This window comes from Salmo trutta, chromosome 32 (assembly GCF_901001165.1).
Source record: "Salmo trutta chromosome 32, fSalTru1.1, whole genome shotgun sequence".
In the NCBI taxonomy this organism is placed as follows: domain Eukaryota; kingdom Metazoa; phylum Chordata; class Actinopteri; order Salmoniformes; family Salmonidae; genus Salmo; species Salmo trutta.
The window spans coordinates 3345738-3352754 of record NC_042988.1 but is presented as its reverse complement, the minus strand read 5'-3'; the positions used below and the strand labels follow the sequence as shown (position 1 = coordinate 3352754).

General features: G+C 44.3%; 1 pseudogene; it reads left to right on the top strand.

Annotated features, from left to right (window-relative positions):
- Positions 1-2722: 2722 nt before the first annotated feature.
- LOC115170653 (RNA-binding protein FUS-like) lies at positions 2723-6803 on the top strand (annotated as a pseudogene).
- Positions 6804-7017: the final 214 nt, after the last annotated feature.

Sequence of the window (7017 nt, the reverse complement as noted above, 5' to 3'; positions counted from 1 at the left end):
CTTGAGTAACAGGCAATTTACTTTGGGCAAGATTTTCATCCGGATGTAAAAATAATGCCCCCTAACCCAGAGAGGTTAACTTGGGTCAAACGTTTCGGGTAGCTTTCCACAAGCTTCCCACAATAACTTGGGTGAATTTTGGCACATTCCTCCTGACAGAGCTGGTGCAACGGAGTCAGCTTTGAAGACCTCCTTGCTCGCACAAGCTTTTTCAGTTCTTCCCACAAGTTTTCGATGGGATTGAGGTCAAGGCTTTGTGATGGCCACTCCAATACCTTGACTTTGTTGTCCTAAAGCCATTTTGCCACAACTTTGGAAGTATGCTTGGGGTCATTGTCCATTTGGAAGACCCATTTGCGACCAAGCTATAACTTCCTGACTGATGTCTTGAGATGTTGCTTAAATATATCCACATCATTTTCCTACCTTATGATGCCATCTATATTGTGAAGTGCACCAGTCCCTCCTGCAGCAAAGCTCCCCCACAACATGATGCTGCCACACCCGTGTTGCACGGTTGGGATGGTGTTCTTCGGTTTGCAAGCCTCCCCCTTTTTCCTCCAAACATAACAATCGTCATTATGGCCAAACAGTTTTATTTTTGTTTTATTAGACCAGAGGATATTTCTCCAAAAAGTTCGATCTTTGTCCCCATGTGCAGTTGCAAACCGTAGTCTGACTTTTTGAGGGGGGTTTTGGAGCAGTGGCTTCTTCCTTGCTGAGCGGCCTTTCAGGTTATGTCGACATAGGACTCGTTTTACTGTGGATATAGATACTTTTGTACCTGTTTCCTCCAGCATCTTCACAAGGTCCTTTGCTGTTGTTCTGGGATTGATTTGCACTTTTCGCCTCAAAGTACATTCATCTCTAGGAGACAGAACGCGTCTCCTTCCTGAGCGGTATGATGCCTTCGTGCTCCCATGGTGTTTATACTTGCGTACTATTGTTTGTACAGATGAACGTGGTACCTTCAGGCGTTTGAAAATTGCTCCCAAGGATGAACCAGACTTGTGGAGGTCTACAATTTTTTTCCTGTTGTCTTGGCTGATTTATTTTGATTTTCCCATGATGTCAAGCAAAGAGGCACTGAGTTTGAAGGTAGGCCTTGAAATACATCCACAGGTACACCTCCAGTTGACTCAAATTATGTAAATTAGCCTATCAGAAGCTTCTCAAGCAATGACATAATTTTCGGGAATTTTCCAAGCTGTTTAAAGGCACAGTCTACTTAGTGTATGTAAACTTCTGACCCACTGGAATTGTGATACAGTGAATTATAAGTTAAATAATCTGTCTGTAAACATTGTTGGAAAAATGTATGTGTCATGCACACAGTAGATGTCCTAACCGACATGCCAAAACTATAGTTTGTTAACAAGAAATTTGTGGAGTGGTTGAAAAACGAGTTTTAATGACACCAACCTAAGTGTATGTAAACTTCCAACTTCAACTGTATGCTAGCAACCTAGAGCCCACACACGGAGTTAACTAAATTATGCGAACAAGGGTTCATGAAGTAGCTATGGGTGCCTTCATAAATTCAATCACCCATTTAAAGATTTTGCTACTTTTTTTGTTAAAATTGCAGCTACAATGAACCAACCCACTCCTCCAACTAATACCGCTGGTCCAAGCCAAAAGACAAGTCCAAAGCCCCTTCACGCTGGCAGCTAGTGGGAGGATGACTAAGAAGAGGGTGAATGAGTGCCACCTAGCCGTGACCAAGTTCATAGTGAGAGGCCTACACCCCTTTGAAACAGTGGAGTCCAAGGGCTTAAGGTAACAGTCTGTCAGTATATATTGAGTTGTATTAATTTTTAGGATATAGTAGTATAAATGTGTTGTATGTTAGTCCCATCACTCCACAATACAATACACAACAACACAATAATTCAATAATGATAATTCAACACCCGAAAACATTTTTTTTTTACTGTAGGGAGATGAGCAAGTCACTCAACCCCAAATATACCCCTCCCACCAGGAGTTACCTCAGTGACACATTAGTTCCTACCTGGTGTGGTGTAGAAAATGCCAATGTGATCACTGAGCTGAAGGACGTGCCAAAGCTGGCCATCACATCAGACGGGTGGACCAGGCTCTGTCAGGACCACTATCTCACTGTTACAGTGCACTACACAAGCCAGGGCCGTGTAAAACAGAAGGTCCTCCACACCAGGGCAGTGCACAAACCGCAAACTGGCGAAGTAGTGGCAGAGGAGATCTCAGACATTCTGGAAGAGTTTTAGATAGAGCCGAGCAAGATTATAGCTGTGACTGTTGATAATGCTGGCAATATGGATGTTGCCATCAAGAGGTCTACACATTCTAAAAATAGGATGCTTTGCGCACACATTGAATCTGGCAGTGCAGAAAATCTACAAAATGAATTCCATTGATAAATGGAAAAATCCAAATCCAAGCAGTGGTCATGTGGTTCAAGAGATCCTCGATGTCCAAAGCAGCAGTTCCTTGGCAAGACACCAGTTCAATCTATTATAGTATTATTTAAACATTTCCACATTTAACAATTTAATTCAATATTGAAGTGTGCGGTAAATAAATGTATGTTCTTTTTTGTTGTTGTTTCAGGTCTTCCGCAACATTCACTCATCCTTGATGTCAAGGCCAGATGGAACTCGCTCTATCTAATGATAGAGAGATTCATGGAGCAGTATCCAGCGATCCAAGCTGTAGCCTTGGACCACGACTGTGAAAAGCAATGACCAAGGACAACCTGGACCGTCTGAAGGACGAGGACTTCCGTAAGACTGAGGAGTTTGTCCAGCTCATGAGAATCCTCTATACATCCACACTGTGTGTGTCATGTGAAAAGAATGCCACCTGTGGACAGATCATACCCATCTTCCAAAAACTGGAAGAGCACTTTACTGTGAAGCATGAAGATACGTTTGTGGCAACCATCAAAGAGAAGGTCGTTTGTTTTACATTTCCATCATCACAAAATTAGAGTCTATAATAGTGATTTGTTCAAAACATTGCTGTTTCTTTTGCTGTAAATAATTGTTTATTTTACATTTTAGAAAATAAATGGTAATTCTTTTCTTAACATGTTTCATTTTTTGTTGTTGTAAAAAATAACAAAAAGAACCGATAAGAATACCGTTAAAGTACTGGATCGATAAGCAGTACCGGTAAGAGTAGTAATACTGTTAAAATCTTAATGATACCACAACCAGTTACAAAACAGCACATGATGACACACAGGAATGGCAGGCTATTGCAGAGCCTGGCTACCTGATTATGCTGAAGTCACTCAGCCACTCTCTGATCTCATTCACGGCCACAAGATGGCGATGAATGATAAGATAAAGTGGACACCAGAAGGACTGCAGGCACTGGACAAATTGAAACAGTTGCGTACCTCTTCTCCTTGTTTGGGATTGCCAGATCAGTCTAAACCATTTCATCTGTTTGTTTGCTAGAAAAATGGTTTCATGTCATCTGTCCTCACTCAGGACCATGGTGTGAAGCAACAGCTTGTTGCTTGCTATTCTAAAAGACTTGACAGTGTGATAAGAGGGTTGGTATGTTGCCTCAGGGCTGTAGCGGCTGCTACAGAAGCAGTGTTAGCTTGTGCTAACATTGTTGCAATATGCTCATTAACCGTTCAACTTCCTCATGCTGTCCATGCTCTTATTTCACGGCACGAACCACCCATCTCACTCCAGCATGGCTCCTGCATTATCAGAATGTGTTGTTGACAACGTCTCATGTGACTCTTAAACGTTGTACTGTTCTTATCCCTGCTACTCTTTTGCTAACTTACGATGATGGGGAACCACACGCTCTGATGTGCCTTTACTGAATGCTGACCTGGAGCTGTTTGTTGATGGCTCAACCCCCAAAAGTCACCACAGGGCATTGGTGGCCTACGCAGTCACTACTGCTGTAGATACTTTAGAGAGTGCAAAACTGCCATCATATCTGTCAGCTCAGGCTGCAGAATTGTTTGCACTGACTAGGGCGCACTGACTATTCTAGCTAAGGATAAAACTGTTACCATTTATACTGATAGCAGATATGCGTTTTGGTTGGTGCATGATTTTGGATCCTTGTGGCAGCATCGTGGGTTCCTTACTTCATCTGGTAAGATGATTTCACATTCTAAACTGATTGCAAACCTGTTGGAAGCCATTCTCTTGTTGGAACCTGTTGGAAGTCTACATACATTTCTGTCTGCAAGTGTCAAGCTTACACTAATGCATCTGACCCTGTCTCTAAAGAGAATGCTATGGCTGATATGGCTGCAAAAGCAGCTGCCATGGTTTCACTTCCTGTTTCTGCTGCTTATGTTTATGTTTTCATTACAGGATGTTTCTGATCTGCAATCAGGTGCACGGCCTGCCTACCTATTTATTCATGTATTGATTGAACTCCCTTAACACCTCCCTCCATTGAATTATACCTGACACACCCATCACTGCCCTGACTTTGGTGCATGGGTGGCATCTTTTCCTGAGGCTTTGCTGTAGATTACTAACATGCTATGTTTTGAGTGGTAGGCCATTGTGTTTACCTGTGCAATGCTTACATTAATGCATTTTCTTTCTGTATCTTAATGTAGCTTTTTTTGTCAATCCATCTCTCGTTTTCTACTCGTTCTCTCCCTCAATCCCCCCATCTCACTCTCTCTCACCCTCTCCCACTTTCTCTCTGTCACACTCTCCATCCCTACCTCCCTTTTTCTCCATCTGTCAGATCAATAAGAAGGCTGGTCTGCCCATGATCGACTTGTATACAGACAGAGAGACAGGGAAGCTGAAGGTCGAGGCCACCGTGTCCTTTGACGACCCCCCTTCTGCCAAAGCCGCCATCGACTGGTTTGATGGTGAGGGGATTACCTGTGGAGAAACTGCTGTTTTAAAAAAATAGATGAGTGAAACTTTAAGCGTAGTCTCTGATTGTTTTATTTTTCTTATGGGTTTGTTTACTCTTTTAGTCACCGAAGAGAATAGGTATAGTCACTGATTTTCACTTGTTGCCCTTCATGTTTGTGTTTTGTAAATATGATATAATATTTTATTGTTTTCTCCGTTGCAGGGAAGGACTTCAAAGGGAACCCCATCGAGGTGTCCTTTGCGACCCGCAGGGCGGACTTCGGATTAGGCCGGGGTGGCGGCGGTAGCGGCATAAGAGACGGACGAGGAGGTGAGGCAGAGTTTGGTGGGGGAGTAGGTCATTATAGGGTTGGGTCAATTCCACTTCATTTCAGTCCACGTAGGATATGGATTGAGGATTTTCCTATTCATTCATTAGAATTTCACAATTCATTAATTGGAATTTCACAATTAATTTCCTAAATTGGGAACTGTTCCAGCAAATCTGCTTGCTCTTCACAATCTCTAGCGAGGATTAATACCGTTTCTAAATGTTAAAACAGAGTGGCGGGATTGTTGTTCATTGACCCAGCTGTGGTCCGTAACTTCATTTGAGAATTCAAGGGTTGGGTATAACCCCCTTAGGTTCTCGAGAGCTAAGTATTATAGTGCCTGTCCTGTATTTTCTAACCCCCTGTACCCTCTGTCTCTGTAGGGCCGATGGGTCGTGGCTGGTTTGGAGGTGGTAGAAGTGGTGGTGGTTTCTCTGGCGACAATGGTGGCCGTGGCAATGGAGGATAGCAGAGAGCTGGAGGCTGGAAGTGTTCCAACCCATAAGTCGGGGCTGAGGAGTGTGTGGACTGGAAGTGTTCCAACCCGTAAGTCGGGGCTGAGGAGTGTGTGGACTGGAAGCGTTCCAACCCGTAAGTCAGGGCTGAGGTGTGTGTGGACTGGAAGTGTTCCAACCCGTAAGTCGGGGCTGAGGTGTGTGTGTGGACTGGAAGTGTTCCAACCCGTATGTCAGGGCTGAGGTGTGTGTGGACTTAGAAGTGTTCCAACCCGTAAGTCGGGGCTGAGGTGTGTGTGTGGACTGGAAGTGTTCCAACCCGTAAGTCGGGGCTGAGGTGTGTGTGGACTGGAAGTGTTCCAACCCGTAAGTCGGTGCTGAGGTGTGTGTATATTTTGGGGAGGAGGATGGGGGTGAGCTGCTAGTTATGATGGTGTGTGTCTGAGATTCTCTGTCTCTTTCCTTTCAGGGTGTGTGGGAACCTAAACTTTTCGTGGAGGAACGAGTGTAACCAGTGCAAGTCCTCCAAACCAGAGGGGGCTGGAGGTGGCATGTCTCCTATGGATGGAGGCGGTAAGGCTGAAACCAACGTTCTGCACTGGCTTTTAGACTTTAGCCTAACGTTTTAGTCTCTAGTCTAGCGTTTTAGCCTTTAGGCCAGCATTTTAGCCTTTAGGCCAGCATTTTAACCTTGTGTTTTAGCCTTTTTAGCTCAGTGGCTGACTACTGCTCAGGGGCAGCTTTGTTGCTAACTCGACTGATACATGCTCACACAAAGGGAGCAGCTTAATGGCTATCGAAAGTCTGTGTACAGATAATTATTTGATTATGTGCTAACAAAGAGTAATGGATGAGGTGTAGCCTGCCTTTTATAGCAGGCCATGTTAGCCTAGTGCCTGAGGGCACAATTAAACTGGATGTAGCCCGTAGCTCTGTGTTAACTAGGTTTAATGACATTTTCACTCTTTTTTTTGTCCCTCTCTGTGTCTCTCTCCCTCTGTATTTCTGTCTGACTGTCAGGAGGTTTCGGTGGAGACAGAGGGGGTTGTGCGGGTTTTGACCGTAAGGGATGCCGGGGCCGAGGGGGTGACATAGGTGGGTTCAGAGGCGGAGGCGATCGGGGTGGATTTGGACCAGGCAAGATGGTGGGCGTTTCCTGTACTCCCACGCTATGACTTATTAATATACACTATATATTCAAAAGTATGTGGATACCCTTTCAAATTAGTGGAGTTGTCTATTTCTGCTACACCGTTTCTGACAGGTGTATAAGATCGAGCACACAGCAATGCAATCTCCACAGATCAACATTGGCAGTAGAATGCCCTTAATGAAGAGCCCAGTGACTTTCAACGTGGCACCGTCATAGGATGCCACCTTTCCAACAAG